Source organism: Balaenoptera borealis (assembly GCF_965194805.1).
Source record: "Balaenoptera borealis genome assembly, chromosome: 10".
Classification (NCBI taxonomy): Eukaryota; Metazoa; Chordata; class Mammalia; order Artiodactyla; family Balaenopteridae; genus Balaenoptera; species Balaenoptera borealis.
Window position 1 is genome coordinate 61,432,852 of NC_138874.1, and position 20,622 is coordinate 61,453,473.

Genomic DNA, 20,622 nt, shown 5'->3' on the forward strand with positions numbered 1-20,622 from the left:
CAAGACCAGCAGGTAGGTCTGGCCCAGGCTCCTGTGCAGTCACTGCTTTGCCCTGGGTCCCAGTGCACGTGAAACCTTGTGTGCGCTTTCCAAGAGTGGACCCTGTGTGGCTCCTGCACTCAAGCCCCACTGGCCTTCAAAGGCAAATGCTCTGGGGGCTCTTCCTCCTGATGCCAGACCCCCAGGCTGGAGAGCCTGATGTGGGGCTCACTCTCACTTCTGTGGGAGAACCTCTGTGATATAGTTATTTTCCACTTTGTGGGTTGCCCATTTGGTGGGTATGGGATTTGATTATATTGTGAAAGCGCCCCTCCTACCATCTTGTTGTGGCTCCTTTGTTTTTGGATATAGCATATCTTTTTTGGTAGGTTCCAGTCTTTTTTGTCCATGGTTGTTCAGCAGTTAGGTGTGATTTTGGTGTTTTCAAAAGAGGAGGTGAGCTCAAGTCCTTCTACTCTGCCATCTTGTGTCCTCCTCCTATTATGTCTTGAAGTTTGGTAATGTGAGCCCTTCAACTTTGTCCTTCTTGATTCAGTATTGTGGAACTGTTCTCTGTCTTTTGCTTGTCCCTATAAATTTTAGAATTAGTTACCAAAAACAGCTTGCTGGGAGTCTGACTGGGATTTCAGCAACTCTATAGAACAAGTTGGGAAGAACTGACATCTTAACAATTATGAAACTTCTAATGCATGAGTTTTGACTTGCTCTTCATTTATCTAGATCTTTTTTTGATTTATCTTACCAGTGTTTTATAGTTTTCCACATACAGATCCTGTCCATATTTTTTTGATTTACAGCTAAGTAGTTCCTTTTTAGGTGCTATTATATATGGTGTGTTTAAAATTTTTTTAAATTTCAATTGCTTGTTTGCTTATGTAAAGGAAAGCAGTTGAGTTTTGTATACTGAACCTTGTATCCTGTAACCTTGCTGTATACCCCCTTATTAATTCCAAGGGTTTATTTGTTTTTTTATAATATGGTAGAGTTTCTACATAGACATGTAATCTGTGAATAAAAATACTTTCATTTCTTCCTTTCCAAGCTGTGTAACTTTTATTCTTTTTCTTTTCTTATTGCACTACCCTGGGATTTCTATTATAATAGTGAATGTATGTAGTAAGAGATGGCATCTTTTTTTGGTCCAAAACTTAGGAAGCAAGTATTCAGTGTCTTATACTGTTAGCTATAGGGGTTCTTTAATATATCCTTCACTGGTTAAGGAAATTCCCTTGAATTCTAGTTTTTAAAAATCCTAAATGGGTGCTGAATTTTGTTAAATGTCTGTTAAATGTTTGTTAAATGTCTGTATCTGTTGATATGAGAATATGGTTTTATTCAGTCTGCTAACCTGGAATGAACTCTGCTCAGTAGTGCTGTATTATCCTTTTCATATGTTGCTGGAGTCAATTTACTTGTATTGTGTTAAAAATCTTTTGTCTACGTTTATGAGCTATATTGGCCTGTAGTTTTCTTTCTTGTAGTGTCTTTACCAAGTTTTTGTTTTATGATGGCCTCATAAAATGAGTGGGGATGTGTTCCCTCATGAAGAGAAAATTTTTCTTTAAAAGTGTGGTTGAATTCACCAGTTAAATCACCTGAACCTGGTGATTTCACTTTTGGAAGGTTGTAAATGATGAATTCAATTTCTTTAATAGTTGTGGTACATTCAGATTATCTATGTCTCTCCTTAAGTGAGATTTGGTAATTTTTGTAATTTAAGACATTAGATCATTTTATCTAAGTTATCAAATTTGTGGGCATAGAGTTGGTCATAGTACTTCTTTTCATCCTTTTAATGTCCTTGGGAGTAGCATGACCCCTGTCTCATTCCTGATATTTGTATCATCTTTTTCAGATTTAGCTGTGTAGCGCCTCATCATCAATTTTTATTAATCTTTTCAAATAAGCACTTATTGGTTTCATTCATTTTCTCTGTGTTTTCCTAGTTTAACTTTTGTTGCTTTCTCCTCTAGTTTTTATAATTCCTTTCCTCTGCTTGCTTTAGGTTCAGTGTGTTCTTCTTACTGTAGTTTTCTTAGATGGAGATTTAGGTAACCAACTGCAAATCTGTCTTCTTTTCTAATATATGTGCTTAATGCTATAAATCTCCCTCTAAGCACATTTTGATGTTATAGTTTCATTTAGTTTAAAATTTCTTTGAAACTTATTTGACCTAGTGATTACTTAGAAGTGTGCTGTTTAATATCCAAATATTTGGGAATTTTCCAGCTATATCTTTCTGCTAGTGATTTCTTGTTTGAGTCTGTGGGAATCTGAGAGCATACTCTACATGATTTCTATTCTTCGAAAAATGTTAAGGTGTATGTTATGGCCTAGTATATCATTCTTTCTATTTTGGTGACTATTATTTCATGTGTTCTTGAGAAGAATGTGTGTTCTAACTCTTGTTTGATGGTATTCTACTTATGTCAATTTGATCAAATTGATTGATAGTGCTGTCCAGGTCACTTATGTTTTTACTGATTTTTTGGCCTGCCTAATCTATCAATTACTGACAGAGTTGTGTTGAAGTCTCCAAAGGTAATAGTAGACTAATCTATTCTCATAGTCTCGTGCATTTTGATGCTCTTTTGTTTGTTAGTTACATACATGTTTATGATTTTTTATGTGTTCTTGGAGAACTGACTTCCCTCTATCATTATGTAACATCCTTCTTTAATCCCTGACAATCTGTTTCATCTGATATTAATATAGTTACTGCAGCTTAATTTTGATTAATGTTAGCCTGTTATATAATTTACCATTGCTTTACTTTAGCTGCAGTCTTTATATTTAAAGTGGCTTTCTTCTAGATGGCACATAATTCTGTTTTTTTCCTCTGGTCTGACAATCATGGACTTTTAATTGTTAAACTGTTTAAAGTGATTATTGATATAGTTGGATTAAGATCTGCCATCTTTTTCTAAACATTACATTTGTTCTTTCCTCCTGTTTCTCTTTTATCTCCTCTTGATGTATCATATTTTCTTTTAAAATGTTTTTAGTGATTTTCTTAGGGCTCACAATGTATAGATTAAAAACAATCTAAATCGACTTTCAAATAACATTATACAACTTCATGTATAGTACAGGGACCGTATAACAGAGTATTCTCAATTCCTCCAACCATCCTTTGTGACATTTCTGTAATACATTTCACTTACCGATATGCTGTAGTTACCCGATACATTGTTCCTTTATTGCTTTGAACAAAAAGATGTCTTTTAGATGAATAAAGAATAATAAAATATTTACCTCTGACACTCTTCCTTTCTTTAGGTAGATCCAAGTTCTTAACGTAGATAATTTCCATCTGCCTGAAGAAATTCTTTTAGTTTTTTAATAGCGAACTTGTTACCAGCAGTACAGTCCTATGTTTTTGTCTGAGAAAGTCTCTGTCTCCTTTACTTTAAAAAAATACTTTTGCTAGACATTGCATTGAATTCTATGTTGGCCATTTTCTTTCAATATTTTACAGTATTCTACTTTTGCTTGCATGGATTCTGATGAGAAGTTTGCTGTGTTCTTACCCTTGTTCCTATATTGGGAAGGTTTTCTACAGGTGAAGATAATACACCTAGGTGTGGTTGTTTTTGGTATTTATCTTATTCGGTGTTCTCTGAGCTTCTGAAAATTGTGGTTTGGTGTCTGTCAATAATTTTGGTACCATCTCAGCAAGTATTACCTCAAACATTTCTTCTCCTGCCCCATTCTCTCTTTCTGCCAGTTCTTGGTTGTTCTCTCTTTTTCTGTTTGTGTTTCAATTTGGGAAGTTTTTATTGAGCTATCTTCAAGTTTACCAATTCTTTCCTTAACTATGTGTTAAGTCTACTTATGAGCCGCCAAAAGCATTCTTTAACTCTGTTTTTGATTTCTAACATTTACTTTTGAAATCTCCACAACTCTGCTGACATTACCCATTTGATCTTGCATGCTGCCTATTTTTTTTATTAACATATTAATCATGGTTATATTCCAAATGCCTTATCTCTTATGATGATTGCTTTTTCTCCCCAAACTGCCTTTTAATAAAAAAGTAAAAGTTGTCATGTATCAATAGTAGCTACAGGTAAATAGACCTTTTAGGGGCAGGATTTATGGTAATCTGGATATAAGTTGGACTGTTTTAATGTTTGCTATAGCTATAGAGGAATGTGGAGCCTCTACTACCTAGTGTCATTATTTGTTTCCTCTTTTGGCTTTAAGGCTTTTCTTTGTCCTAGTCATACTTCTCAGAGGGAGTCTATGTTTTATAGCTTTTCAGTTATAATTCTCTGCTATGTTTGTTGGGTGCAGAGGAGGTAAGAAATAGTCTTTTAGTGGGGCTTTGTCTCAGGGAGTGGCCTTCCCAACTGTTTCTGTCCCTCTTCAAGGCACATAGCTCCTCCCATCTTCCTTGTACCAAGTTCCCAGTATATTTCCTTGAAGTTCTCTCCCCTGTTAACTTTGTCTTTCTGCTCTTAGGTGAAATACAAATGCTAGAAGGGACTACAAGGGGAAGGAAATCTCTTTCCCCAGGTGAGATAAGTCAGTCTTTGTTATAGAGAAGAAAATGAGAGGATTACCCTTGCTGCTTTCCCCCTTCCCTTGTCAGAGCCACAGGAGATTTTTCTTGAATCCATACTGTGTGAAGCTGTAGGGTTCCTAGAAGGAAAGCCCAAAACAGTGTAAGTACTGATTGCAGCCCCCAGGAATTTGTCAGGATCAAGCTAGTTAGCACTCAGCTTACAGCAAATTGTCAAGATTACTACTGTGTTTATACAACTTGTGGCTTCCCCTCCAGGTAAGCAAATTTCTAGTGCTATATTTCTCTGGATGCACCGATCTCTCTGATTTTAGAGGGACAGTTTGCCCTGTGACCCCAGTTCTTTGATAGGCTCAAGAACAGTTGTTGTTGGTTTTCACTTTTCCTAGCTTTTTCTTGCACTGCCAAGAGCAATGACTTGTAAGCTCTTTCACATGTTAGAGCTGAAATAGGTAAACCCATGTCTATCAACTTGGAACGGGAGAAATTAGATGTGCTTCATTTCAATCCTAGAGACCCGCATAATTTGCACAAATAGAAATATGTACATTGAACAATTAAAAAACTTTATATGAGATAAACAATAAAAACCAATAAATACATAATGTAATACAGATTTATTGTACTCTCCAGAGTAGGTGGTGTTCGGTGGAGAAGAAGGCCAGGGCTTGCTCTTTGGAAGGTGCATTCATCATTCTGCACCTCTTTCTTAGTTAACAATTTGAGTTTATGTTCTTACCACACACTCAAACTCTTATAAATAAAATCAAAGAACAAAACAGCAATCTAGGAAAAATAAAGGGTAAGTCTAGAAACATATGGAAAAAGTGCACAGACTGAAGAGCTGAAAAAGCAACTCTTCATCCTTCTCACTTGGCATAAATTTACAAATAAAAATGCTGTGGCTCATTGAACCATGACCTGCAGTTTAAATTTGTTTCATATGATATTCTCTGATGAGAAAGTATGTCTAGTAAATTTGGTGAAGGGCTCTGCTTGAAAATGTAACATCTTAGAAAACACCACGTCTCAGACGGCATTTACTTAGTGTGTTTTTAGGTGATGTCAATTATGCTGAAAAAAAAGGAGTGGTGTCCAGAAAATGGTATACTATTTCATTTCAAGAGCTGTTATGGGCCAACATCATTAACTGAGCAGTCCCCATGTGAGGTAATTCTGTAACTTGCTGTAGTTTTCATTTCATTTAAAGTCTGGAATCAGCTAATTAGTAACTGTGTGTCCTCCAGACCAATGTAAAAATTTCACACTCTTTCAGTCTTCTTCCCCTCGCCTCCACCCCAATGTCCGTGTGGAAAATGCCTAGAATATTGGTTCATATTATTGTTGATTCCTTTCTTTTCATAACAAATACTTATTTAGACCTAGCAACGAGTAGTTCTCACTTCTGTTAACTGTATCTTCACACTTACTCCTGGCTTCTTTCTGGATTAACTTACTTTCCTGATGTAATTCAGCCTCTAAAAAGTAGGTATTTTCAGACACAGCCTATGAACTCTAGAACTTCTGAGTTCAAACTCACCCTTACCTGACAGTATCTATAGGCATAGAATTCTAGAATCAATCAAAGAATTTCCATCTGTACTTGCAAGTGTTCCACTGTCTTCTTGTTTCCAATATTGTTGATGACAAACCTAGTGTTGTTACCTGAATTCCTGAAGCAGGTCTGAGGCAAAGATGTGAATACATAGATTTTCTCTTTACTGACAATGCCCTGAGGTGTATACACAATGCATCAATATAGTTTTGGTACTGTTGTGTTACTTTATTTTTTTTTAATGTTTGGCTGTGTTGGGTCTTCATTGCTGCGCGGGGGCTTCTCTTGTTGTGGAGCACAGGCTCTAGGCATGCAGGCTCAGTAGTTGTGGCACACAGGCTTAGTTGCTCTGCAGCATGTGGGATCTTCCCGGAACAGGGGTCGTGTCCCCTGCATTCTTAACCACTGCACCACCAGGGAAGCCCTGTTGTGTTAACTTTTATTGCTTTTCATTCATTCTCTCTATTCTTTTCTCCAAAACATAATATGTATTATGTTGGGACTTCTAGCCATAAAATAGTCTATACCTATTTTAAATTGGGTTATTTGTTTCTTATAATGAAATATTTGGTGTTCTTTATATATTCTGGACACAAATCCTTTATCAGATATATGTGACTGACTGACTGCAAATATTTTCTACCACTCTGTGGCCTGTCTCTTCATTTTCTTAACAGTATCTTTAGAAGAGCAGAAGTCCTTAACTTGGATAAAGTCGGTTTCTCCTTTTGGTAAGAAAGCTTTTCTCCTACAGTTTATTCTAGAAATTTTATAGTTAATTTTATAGTTTTAGGTATTAGATCCAGAGTTTGAGTTAATTTTTTGTAAAGATTGCAAGACATGAATTAGTTACTTTTTTGAATATCAACTTTTTTCAGCATTTGTTGAAACAGCTATTTATTCCCCATCAAGTAATTTTTCCTTCTTTGTCAAAAGTCAGCTAACCATATCTATTTCTAGTTTCTCTATTCCAGTCCATTTATCTTGACTCTAATATCACAGTTTTTGATTACTGTAGCTTTAGAACAACTCTTGAAGTCAGCTAGTATAATCCCTCCAACTTTTCAAAGTCTTCTAAAGTTGTTTTAGCATTTCTAGGTCCTTTACGTTTCCATAGGAATTTTAGACACAGCTTTTCAATATCTACCAAAAAGCCTTTTGGAAGTTTGCTTGGAATTGCATTGCACTTACAGTACACTATGGCAAGAACTGATAATATATCTCACCACTTACTTACTTATGTCTTTTTTAGTTACTCTCAATAGGAAGAAAAATTCCTCAACCTGATGAAAAACCTACAGCTGACATCATCCATAAGGCTGAATGCTTTATGTCCATGATAGGAAAGAAACAAGGATGTCTGTCTGCTCTCACCAGCTCAATATTTAATTTTGTGTGGGAGATCTTAACTAGTGCAATAAGGTAAGAAAAAATAAGTAAAATGAACAGATTGAAAAGGAATGAAGAAGACTATACATATTTGTAGATAACATGATCATCTAAGTAGAAAATCCAAGGAATCTACAAAAAGCTATGCAAACTGATGAGTGATTTTAGTAAGATGGCAGGACACAGTGTTAATACAAACAATTGATAGTATTTCTATATACTATACTAGCAACTGACAATTGGATTAAATAATAATAATACCATTTGCAATATCTGAAATATTTACAGATCAATATAAGACAATCTGTACAAGAAGTGTATGTTGAAAACTGCAAAATATTACTGAGAATTATACAGTGTTCATACATCTAGAGACTGAATAAATGTTAGAATGTCAAATTTTTACAAAATTAATGTGGAGCCTCAATGCAATCTCAATCAAAATCCCAAGAGACTGACAATTTGATTCTAAAATTTATGGAAGTGGAAAGCCCAGCATAGTCAAGGCTATTTTGAAAGTGTTGAGCCTTGGAGTGTAATACTAGTTAGCAAGACTTTATAGTAAGCTACAGTAATTAAAACAGTGTGATAGACATATAGTTTAATGGAATAGACAGTCCAGAAATAGTATTGCACCCATATGGTTGATTGATTTTGAACAAATCTGCCAAGGAACTACAATGGGAGCAAGAAAATTCTTTTCAACAAATGGTGCTGAAATAATTGGACCTCATATTGAAAAAATAAACCTCAACCCTAATCTCACACCATATACAGTGAATAACTCACTCATCATAGATCTGAAACTGTACAATTTCTAGAAAAATTTAATGAAGACATCTTAGTGGCCTGGAGTTAAACAAACAGAGCTTTCCTGATATGATTCATGCTGTTTTTGTGTCCTAAGAAAAAAACTGAAGTAGTTTCACGAAAATTTAAGGAACACTGGAATAAAACCTACATAAGGAGGCTAAAGATGTGTACTTTGAAAACTGTAAGAAACTAATGAAAGAAGTTGAAGAAGACACAAACAGATGGAAAGATATACTGTGTTCTTGTATTGAAAGAATATTGTTACAATAACCATACCAGCCAAGGCAATCTACAGATCCAGTGCAATCTCTATGAAATTACTAATGGCATTATTCACAGAACAAAAAATTTTACAATTTGTATGGAAACACAAAAGACCCCAAATAGCAATCTTGAGGAAGAAGAACAGAGCTGGAGGAATTAAAGTCCCTGACTTCAAAGCTACAGTGAGCAAAACAGTATGGTACTGGCACAAAAACAGAAATATAAATCAATGGAACAGGATGGAAATCCCAGAAATAAACCCACACACCTATGGTCAATTAATCTACAACAAAGGAGGCAAGAATATACAATAGAGGAAAGACATCCTCTTCAATAAGTGGTGCTGTAAAAACTGGACAGCTGCATGTAAAAGAATGAAATTAGAACATTCTTTAATACCACACAAAATTAAACTCAAAATCAATTTAAGACCTAAATGTAAGACCAGATACTATAAAACTCCTAGAGGAAAACACAGGCAGAGCACCCTTTGACATAAATCACAGCAAGATCTTTTTTGATCAGTCTCCTAGAGTAATGGAAATAAATAAAAACAAATGGGACCTAGTTAAACTTAAAAGCTTTTGCACAGTAAAGGAAACCATCAACAAAGTGAAAAGACAAACTACAGGATGCGAGAAAATATTTGCAAACAATGCAACTGACAAGGGATTAATCTCCAAAATAGTACATGCAGGTCAATATCAAAAACAAACAACCCAATCAAAAAATGGGCAGAAGCTCTAAGTAGACATTTCACCAAAGAAGACATACAGATGGCCAAAAAGCACATGGAAAGATGCTCAACATCACTAATTATTAGAGAAATGCAAGTCAAAACTGCAGCTACCTCATACCAGTCAGAATGGCCATCATCAAAAAGTCTACAAACAATAAATGCTGGAGAGGGTGTGGAGAAAAGGAAACCCTCCTATGCTGATTTGGGGAATGTAAATTGGTACAGCCACTATGGAGAACAGTATAAATAGAGCTACCATATGATCCAGCAATCCCATTCCTGGGCATATATCCAGAGAAAACCATGGTTCACAGGGATACAGGCACCCCAATGTTCACTGCAGTGCTGTTTACAATAGCCAAGACATGGAAGCAACCTAAATGTCCATTGATTGATAGATGAATGGATAAAGAAGATGTGGTGTATATATATATATATATATATATATATATATATATATATATATACACACACACACACACGTATACACATACCTACATATGTGTGTTTATGTGCACACACAATGGAATATTACTCAGCCATAAAAAATAATCAAATAATGCCATTTGCAGCAACATGATTGGATCTAGAGATTATCATACTAAGTGAAGTAAGTCAGACAGAGATAGTCAAATATGATATCACTTATATTTGGAATCTAAAAAGATGATACACCTGCAAGCTGTGCAGCATGGCCAAAAATAATGGCTATAAAAGAATAAAAGATGATACACATGAACTTATTTACACAGCAGAAACATACAGACTTCAAAAACAAACTTATGGTTACCAAAGGGGAATCGTTGGGGGAAGGATAAATTATGAGGTTGGGATTAACATATACACACTACTCTATATAAAATATAATCAACAAGGACCTACTGATAGCACAGGGAACTCTGCTCTGTATTCTGTAGTAACCTATATGGGAAAAGAATCTGAAAAAGAATGGATATACGTATAACTGATTCACCTTGCTATACACCTGAAACCTACATAACACTGTGAATCAACTATAATCACCTAACTTTTGACAAAGGTGCAAAGGCACTTCAATGGGGAAAGAGTAGTCTTTCCAATAAATAGTACTGAAACAACTGGACATCTCTCTTTACACATTGACACCTCAAGAAGAAAACTAGTATGATATACATTGGTTATGACCTTTTAGGTACAAAAACCAAAAGAATGATCCATGAAAAAATGGCTAAGTTGGATGTTATTAAAATTAAAAACTTGCTCTGTGAAATACCTTGTTAAGAGAATGAAAAGCCACAGACTGCTAGACAATATTTGCAAATCACATATCTGATAAAGGACTTGTATCCAGAATGTACAAAGAATTCTTAAAACTCAGCAATAAAAAATAAGCCAATTAAAAAAGAGTAAAGTGTCAAGCACATCAGCAAAGTGGATATACAAATGGCAAACAAGCGTATGGAATGACACTTCACAGCGTATGTCATTAGGGAAATGCAAATTAAGATGGCAATGAGATACCACTATCAAAACAAGAATGAGATATCACTACACACCTATTAGGATAGATGAAACAAAAACCCAAAAACAAAGTCTGACAACTAAATGCTAGTGAGAATGTGGAGCTACAGGAACTCTCATTCATTGGAAACAAGTTGGAAGGTTTCTTTCTTTGTTTTTTAAACAAAGCATATTTGAATTGTGGTAAAATATACATAACATGAAATTTACCATTTTAACAATTTTAAGTGTATAGTTCAGTGGCATTAATTGAGGATATTCGCATTATTATGCAACCATCACCACCAGCAACCATCACCACCATTCATCTCCAGAACTTTTTTCATCTTCCCAAACTGAAACTCTGTATCCATTAAAAATTTATTCCCTGTTCCTCCCTCCCTCAAACATCATTCTCCAAGAAACTAGGGTTTCCAGGAGAAATGACAGCTTTGACACATGTCAGAGGGACACAGGAGCCAACTGAAAGAGCTCCCAATGTCCAAAGCTGAAACCTTGAGCAATAAAATAAATAACATGTATTAGAATATAGCCCAATGTATAAATCTAAACATAAATATCTATGAGTCTATAGTGATGTAATAAATAATTTAATTAATTAATAAGAATAGGCAAATCTCCCATACAGAAGAATTCCTGACAATTTATGTAGTTACTCTCTCATCAAATAGGTGGAGCATAATTCCCCACTCCCTTAATTGTGGGAGGGACTGACTTCCCTCTAAATATAGTACAGAAAAGTGAGGGGAGTAACTTTACAGTGGAGAAAGTTGACAAACACTACCTCAGCCATGTGATCAAGTTTAACATCTTGAGTGATAAATAATATGGGTACCATATGCACTTAATATGATGTGAAAAAGCTATCACTTTACAAACACTGTGGTCTTCCAAGAACCGGCAAGCCCAATGCAATCAAGAGAAGAAAAAAAAACCAGACAAACCCAACTTGAGAAGCATGCTACTCAATACCTGACCAGTATTCCCCTAAAGTGTCAAAGTCATCAAAAACAAGAAATATTTGAGAACTTGTCATACTCTAAAGAGCTCTAAGGAGTCATTAGGACCAAAGGTAATGTTCTATTCTAGATGGAATCCTGGGACAGAAAAGGGACATTAGGTAAACACTAAGTAAATCTGAATAGTTTGCACTTTAGTTAGCAATCATGAGTCAACATTGGTTAATCAGTTTTGACAAATATACTAAAGTAAGATAGTTCTGCTCTAGAACATGAATGATTATGGTCTTTAAAACATGATATATTAAATACTAACTTTCTATATTCAACCCCCAGAAGTTTAATAAATGCAGTAAACTGTCAAAAATAAATGATCTCATCTTTCTTTCAGAATCCCATTTCTCATTTCCTCAAGGTCCAAGCCTCACAAGCCAGGACTACTCAAGCACATCCCAAACCCATAGTCATTCGTACTGTGACCCAGTTAAACGGAGCTATTGGTTTCCGTACAAGTTTTCCTTCTGTAGATCTTTGTGAAAGCTTGAACATCAAGCTTTATGAAATGACTCTGATTCTTCACTATATCTGTATCTTGTTCAGTGGAGGACATGCAGTCCTGGAGCTGATTATAGAATCCATTTCAAAAATAAGCAGAGAGAGAGAGAGAAGGTGACTCCAAGCAAAATGTCCCTGACATTTCTTCATTCCAAGAAGGTATTTTTTACCATAAGAAGAAATCATAGATTACTGGAGTTGGAAAAAGCCATGGATAAGATCCTTGTACTGGATGTAGAGATCAAGCCCCATAGAGATTAAATGACTTGCCCAAGGTCACAGTTTCTTAGTCTCTTAGAAGAAATAATACATTTTTCTAAAATAGGATGCTTCTCACATTTTAGTCTTTTACTGTCCTTAGCAAATTTAACCTTTTCCATGCAGCTGTTGAGATAACCTACTGGTTGTATAAGCTACATCAACACAAGGGACGTATCTCAGAAAATGCCCCCAGACTGCCTCCCTTTTCATTATTGAAAACCACGAGATGAAACTCTTTAATAACTCACTGCACAAGAGGACCATTACTGTCAGCATATACCACTCAGCCATATATTATAGCTTTTTACGTCTCCACACAAAATTGCCTTGAAATTTACATTTGCTATAAAGGATTCAAGTCCATCACCGTTAATTTCCCTCTACAAATTATGTTTAATTATCACCTCTTTCCACCTATAAAGAAGCCCCTCTTGTACTTCTGTCTCCATATAGCTCTCAAGAAGAGTTTCCCCAGCATGAATCTTTGATGGTGATTTTATATCCCTTACATGCCCTTCCTTGTCAAGCTCACACAGCCCACTTAGAGATATGGAAATGAATGGCTTGCCTGGCTCTGCATTTCCTGCATACATATGAAGTCTGGTCTCCTTAAGCAGGAGAAAAAGAGGAACATTTTCCAGCTTTAGCCTGTGGACAGTTAGGCTAGAAACATCCCATTCTAAGATTCAAAGAAGCTTTGAAAGTCTATCCATGATTGATTGCTTAACAGGTCATATACTACATCTAATCTTTCTGATGCTTCAAGAATCATCTTTATTCTCTCCCTCAGTTGGGAGCCCTAGAAGAAATCAGTTTAAGGGAAATATTGAGAAATCCAAAAATTATATTTTACTATTTTTTTTCATTTAATTTCTACGCTTCCTTAGTACCATATAAAGAGCATGGTCTTCAGAGTCAAAAATATTAGCAGTCAAATCATAACTCTACCAAAAATTTACGTAACTTCAGGCAAATCGCTTATCTCTGAGTCCCTGTTCTCTCAACCTTAAACGTAAAGCTATTTTAAGTTTAACTAAGATTAGCATGTATTATGCTTGGCACATTCAAGGAATTCAAATGTTAATTGTCCCCTTTCAGATTCAATGAAGCAGTATTTTTGTCTATAATCTACTGTCTGCAACTGATGGAAACTCAACTCAAACTAGCTGAAGCTAAAATGGAATTCACTGACTCACATAACCAGGAAGTCCTGGCATGTCTTTGGCTCTGGACATAGCTGGATTAAACTTCCCAAACAGTGTCGCCATGGCTCTTGACTCTGTTTATCTCTGCTTGGAGTTGCTCTGAACATAAGCACTGACCAAATGACTGGCAAAATAGCTAGTAAAAGTTAAAGATCTTCAGCCCCCTCTCTTAGTAGACCCTCAGTGAAGAAAACTGTCTCCTACTATTTACATATCAAGTTCAGGGAAGATTCTAATTGGCCTTGCTTGAATCACGTGCCTGCCTCCCAGTCACTGTGACCAATGGGAAGGGACTACTCAGTTTGGCCAACCTGGGTAAGGACCTACCATTGTGGTAGAGAACAAAGTGCCATGATTTATAGTCATAGGATTAAATGGAGTGAGGGATCCTGAAGAAACCAGAAGAAGGACAATTAAAATAATACTGGGAGAAAAAAATTAAATAAATGACAACTATAGCTTCCAGTGTGCATTTTTGTCAATCAATAAATAAGTTCTTGGTTTCTTTATTCATAACCAGATTTTCTTTTGCACTCGAGATTGTCTTGTATAGGGATCTGTAGTCTATGTCAGGGATTAGCAAACTACAACCCAGAGACCAAATGTGGCCCACTGCTTGTTCTGTAAATAAAGTTTTATTGAAACACAGCCACACTCTTTCCTTAATGTATTGTCCATGGTTGTTTTGACACTACATTATCAGGGTGGAGTAGTTGCAACAGAGTTCATAGAGACTGCAAAGCCTGAAATATTTACTATCTCACTCCTTTCAGAAAAAAGTTTGCCAACCCCTGATCTATGTTACAATAACAAGCTGATGAGAGAGGCAAAAAAAAAGAAAGCTTACTTAGAATATTTGCTTGAAATAAAATACAAATATTGATGACAGTTTTTATGTAATTTGCATCCACAATCTGTTAGTAATAAAAGTATTTTAGAAGTTAGAAAAATATATCTTGCCCAACAAAGTGTCCTCCAAACAGTAGCTGCTCAGGATATATATATATATATATATATATATGTTAACATCTTTATTGGAGTATAATTGCTTTACAATGGTGTATTAGTTTCTGCTTTACAACAAAGTGAATCAGCTATACATATACATATATCCCCATATCTCCTCCCTCTTGCGTCTCCCTCCCACCCTCCCTATCCCACCACTCTAGGTGGTCACAGAGCAACGAGCTGATCTCCCTGTGCTATGCGGCTGCTTCCCACTAGCTATCTATTTTACATTTGGTAGTGCATATATGTCCATGCCACTCTCTCACTTCATCCCAGTTTACCCTTCCCCCTCCCCATGTCCTCAAGTCCATTCTCTACATCTGCGTCTCCATTCCTGTCCTGCCCCTAGGTTCTTCGGAATCTTTTTTTTTTTTTTAAGATTCCACATATATGTGTTAGCATACAGTATTTGTTTTTCTCTTTCTGACTTACTTCACTCTGTATGACAGACTCTGGGTCCATCCACCTCACTACAAATAACTCAATTTTGTTTCTTTTTATGGCTGAGTAATATTCCATTGTATATATGTGCCACATCTTCTTGATCCATTCATCTGTCGATGGACACTTAGGTTGCTTCCATGTCCTGGCTATTGTAAATAGAGCTGCAATGAACATTGTGGTACATGACTCTCTTTGAATTATGGTTTTCTCAGGGTATATGCCCAGTAGTGGGATACTAGGGAGAAAATATTTGCAAATGAAGCAACTGACAAAGGATTAATCTCCAAAATTTACAAGTAGCTCATGCAGCTCAATATCAAAAAAACAAACAACCCAATCCAAAAATGGGCAGAAGACCTAAATAGATATTTCTCCAAAGAAGATATACAGATTGCCAACAAACACATGAAAGAATGCTCAACAGCACTAATCATTAGAGAAATGCAAATCAAAACTACGATGAAGTATCACCTCACACTGGTCAGAATGGCCATCATCAAAAAGTCTAGAAACAATAAATGCTGGAGAGAGTGTGGAGAAAAGGGAACCCTCTTGCACTGTTGGTGGGAATGTAAATTGATACAGCCACTATGGAGAACAGTATGGAGGTTCCTTAAAAAACTAAAAATAGAACTACCATATGACTCAGTATATATTTTTAATACATATTTAACAGCACAACCATCCACTAAATTCACTCAAGCTCCCAAACTAGGAGCTCTCCTTGAAGCATCCTTTTCCCTCACACTCCATTTCATCCATAACTTCAAATCCTCTCAGGTCTACCTTCACACTACATCCTAAATGCCGCTACTTCTCTCCATCTTTCAGCTTCCTCCCTAGTGCAAGCCAACACCATTTCTTGTGTAGACTAATGCATTAGTTTTGGGGTTTTTAAATAAATTTATTTATTTATTTATTTTTGTCTGCATTGGGTCTTTGTTGCTGTGCATGGGCTTCTCACTGCCGTGGCCTCTCTTGTTGCAGAGCACAGGCTCTAGGTGTGCAGGCTTCTGTAGTTGTGGTGCACGGGCTTAGTTGCTCTGCAGCATGATTCTTAACCACTGCGCCACCAGGGAAGTCCCTGCATTAGTTTTGTAATGGTCTCCCTGCTTCTATTCTTCCCATCTATACTCCATAATCCCTTCAACATCCAAGTTGGACCCTTTTAAAAACAAATCGGGTAATACTGCTTTCCTCCCTAAAGCCCTCCAATGGCTTCCCACTTTGCTCTGACTGAAACCCAATTGTTGTCCTTGGACTGCAAGTCACTACGTGAACTGGTCCCTGCCCACCTCTTAGCCTCAAACAGATTCACTCTAGCCCCTCTGCCCCACTCCAGCTATGAAACACTTCTTTGGTTCCTAGAATATGCCATGTTCATTCCCTCTTTAGGACTTTCCCTTCCCTCCTTCTGCCTGGACCTTTCTGCTCCCATCCCCACATGGCTGGCTGATTTTGCCTAGTAATTCAGGAATCCAAAGGTTACCTCTTCACTGGAATAAAAGATATTTTCCCATAACTTTTATAGATTATATTGTGGTATTAAAAGTTATGTTCTGTTTTCTAACTGGTTACCACAGACATTATGAGATTTGCATTATGTGTAATTACAAAGTAATTGACATCCATAACCTTATTGGTTATGACTTATCATCACATGTTAATAGCCTGACTGTCTAACATGATCTAGGTGGTGATTGGAGCGATATGAACATGATGATATATGCTAGGCGAATGACTCTTTTAATGAGATGTAGCAATACGATATTCATTTATTATTTTCATAGACTTTGACTAATTGTTTCATAATTAGCTCCAGCTCATTTACAGGTTTTGTGAGCTTGTTGTTGAAGTTAACAATCATTGGCTAAAATAGATTTGACGCTGATGTGTACTATGAAAATATGGGTCTATATAGTCTGTTTAGATAATTCAATGAAGCTGTATATTTTGACCCAGGAGCTTTTGACTTCAGGTAACTCAGACAAAAAAAAAAAAAAATCATCATCATGATTAAAACATCAAATCTTATGACTTTTTAGAATATTGTGAGACAGGAGGTATTTACAGATTTTCTGTTGTAGGACATAGAGTTTTAATTGACACTGAATAAACTTTGATCTAACAGGGTGTTAGCACTACATAAAAAAAGCTTTTACTGCACTATGACTGACCTCTGCCGGTTCATAGTTATTCTGAATAGCCACAGGTTGAAATGAATATATTAATGCAGGTGAAAACTAATATTTAAATCCATACCTTTTGGACTTCAGTCAAGTATGTCTGAGTATGTCAACCCCATATTTGTCCACAACGACATTTTGACGACTTGGTGAAACACCATTTTAAAAAAATCCAGATACAAATGCTTGATCTACAAACAATATCAAAAACAGGAAATGGGGTTTGTCTGTCATGATTTTTTCTTAATGACCCCATCTTAGGTCCTGGTGGGAACTGCTTTTTCTCCTCAGTGCTCATAAAGCAGCTTGTAATTTTAATCAAAAATATCTCAGATCTGTAGTTTGTCATGCCTTTCAAGAAAACCAGATGTTGTCTCTGTCTTATCATCTAGCACTTCTCTTAATGTTAGGGATCTTATTTGGAAGCTGCCTTCATACCTCAGGATATAAGGCCAACCATAAGGAGCTATGCACTCAGATAGAATGACAGCTCACCTCCTACAATCTTGCTAATTATCTAGGGTCTTAGTTGCCACACACTCAGTACTGCAGATTTCAGTATGAAAACAAAACAAAACAAAACATTTCTTTGACCAAAAATACCAAAGAAAATGTGAGTTTTGCCCATTATATGCATTGTTATGAAAAGAGTCAAAGAAAGAGCTCTAGATGTTTGGAAAAAAACCTTAGCCTTGTCACTACATAGAATTTGTAGCATTTTCCCCACCATGGAGTCTCATCAGGTGATTGCTTCTCTTACGTAAACTGAGAGCCAGGTGTCTACCACTCACTGATTAACTGCGGAGACAGAGCTTTAATGGTAGACATTCCTGGAGTTTGAGGTGTGTGTGTGTGTGTGTGTGTGTGTGTGTGTGTGTGTGTGTGTGTGTGTGCGCGTGTGTGTGTGTGTGTGTGTGTGTGTGTGTGTGTGTGTGTGTGTGTGTGTGTGTGTGTGTGTGTGTGTGTGTGTGTGTGTGTGTGTGTTTTAATAAATATGTGACCAGTTTGGGGCAGAGAAGAGGAGAATCCCTCAACAGATAATGAATCCAGTTTCCATAAATGGATGGAAGCTTGGCAGTTTTGTGGGGTTTTTTTTCCTCACTTCTACTTCCCCCTCCTAAGCTCTAGCCCTTCTTCTCTTCTCCCAAGGGCGGGTCATGTTGCCTGTTAATGGTTGCCCCAGTTTCCCAAAGAGACACATCCAAACCCCATACATAAAACTTTGTGTTCCTAATTTTTTTTTTAATGATAGACTCTTAGAAAGGAGCACTAGAAAATTTTGTAAAAAACATTTCTAAGGACCTTGTTATGTATTGCCAAAATGGCATTCCATTTATTCATCTCAGAACAGAGATCTCCTGTGGTTACAAAGTTTAACTCCCAGGACTGAGAACTCAAGACAGTTCTAGCAACATGATTTTACTCTTTCTTCCTGGAAGTTGTTGCCCACGAAGATAAGGCTATAAAGCAATAAATCACTTCACTGTTAGCTTCAGAACTTGTCTGAAAACTAAGTTATATGAATAATTAATTTTCCCATCTAGATAAACAGACCTTCTTGTCAAAACAATAGATTGTTCACAGGAGCAAACAGCTCACATATCAAACTATTTTTACTATTTTTACTTAGAAGACTTTCTTAAAGATCCTTATCTTGCAGCGCTCTCCAATCTTAAGCTCTTGCATCATACTTTGGCCATTCCCTATCAGATCTTCACACTAAACCTGCCTTAAACCACTTGAGCCCAGATCCTCAAATTTTAGAGATTTCTACCCATGACCATCCTCTTTCGTGCCATGACTAAGACTCTGTTGGGGTACGTTCTCCCTTACTGCCATAGGTTTAATCAAGTTAGCTTTGCTTAAGCCTCAGTTTATTCTAGTGACGTTTTGGCAAGTCAAAGTCAAAGCATCCAACAAATATGTATTAACTCGCTTTTTTGGGCTAGATATGGGGGATTGAGTATTGACTAAAGGTGACAACAGTCCGTGTAATCCTGGGAGGGAAAAATATATTTGTCAAACCATTACAAATATATACATTTCCATTGTGATTAGTGTTATATGGGACAGTTATAAGGTGTTGTGAGAGTAAAAATAAGTAATTGACAAGTAAGTAACCGAATAATGTGACACTTTCAGGGAGAATAAGATGAATGCATTGAGTAAGTAATGTTTGATCTGAGATTTCAAGGATGAGTAAGTCTCAACTAGGAACAGATGGAGAGAAAGGGGTAGAGGAAGAGAAAGAATGGAAGGGAAAAGGGATAAACACGGAAGAAGGGGAGGAGCAAGGAAAATGGAGGAGGGGAGAGACTAAGGAAGAGGGGAAAGGGGGAAGAGGGAAGGGAGAAGAGGAGGGAAATGAAGAGGAGGAGGAGGAAGTGAGAGGGAGGGGAGAGGGGGAAGTCGGAGAACTTTCTAGGCATATGGAAAATCTGTGTGAGGACAACTGAAATAAATAAATAAATAAATTCCCCTCGTCCTAGAACAGAGAGCAAAGGGAAAGCAACATAAGGTAAGACTGCGGAGGTCAATAGGAACAATATATAGGCATATAGACCAGAAAAGTCATACAATTTAACCTTCAACCTTAAGTGTATGAGAGTGTCTGCTTTATCATATTTTCACTAACATTAAGTATTATCATATTTTCATCTTTGCTAACTTGATCCATGAAAAATATCCCATTATCTTAATTTTTAATCCTTTGTTTACTGGTGGATTTACAAAGAAAAGCTAATTTAACATTTTTATTTCCTCCATTATAACTTATCTCTTCGTTTCTTGACCTTAATATAACCATTAAGATTCTTGTTTTTCTATCTATTTGAACAAGATTTTATATATTGTGATATTAGCCCGTCAGCATAATTTTTACAAATATTTCTCCTAGTTCGTTGTTGGCTTTTAATCTTTGTATTGTTTTATAAATACATAGCAATTTATTTTTATGCATTATGAATATTTTTATTTATGAGTTTTCCTTTGCTTTTCTGCTAAGAGAGTCTTTCTTAATCCAAAGATTTAATCACCTAAATATTTTAAAGAGTTTTATAATTTGCGTTTCTCCATTTAAATCTTGAAATATTTGGTATTTATTTTGGAGCATATCATCTGTTAAGGATCTAAATATACTTCTTCCCCTTAATAAGTTTCCAATGGTTGTAGAATTATTCATTGACTAATCTTCCCATCCTCTCTCTACAAGTTCTTGAT

The 20,622-nt window shown here is 36.2% G+C and overlaps 1 protein-coding gene and 1 long non-coding RNA gene across 4 annotated transcripts in view; one reads left to right on the forward strand and one right to left on the reverse strand.

The window, feature by feature from the left end:
- Positions 1 to 20,622, forward strand: part of LRMDA (leucine rich melanocyte differentiation associated) — a 1,312,323-nt gene that overhangs the window by 1,264,979 nt on the left and 26,722 nt on the right. The window contains exons 10-11 of the mRNA XM_082408834.1: positions 6,758 to 7,502; positions 12,136 to 12,458. The gene's annotated coding sequence lies outside the window, so the exon portion shown is untranslated. The remainder of the gene's footprint in view (positions 1 to 6,757; positions 7,503 to 12,135; positions 12,459 to 20,622) is intronic.
- Positions 1 to 20,622, reverse strand: part of LOC309604601 — a 99,200-nt gene that overhangs the window by 18,474 nt on the left and 60,104 nt on the right. For 2 of the 3 annotated variants that reach the window (XR_014230921.1, XR_014230922.1), the window contains exon 3: positions 1,494 to 4,644. This is a non-coding gene — a long non-coding RNA (uncharacterized lncRNA). Of the gene's footprint in view, positions 1 to 1,493; positions 4,645 to 20,622 lie in introns of those variants that run through there. The other variant, XR_014230920.1, reaches the window with a different exon arrangement.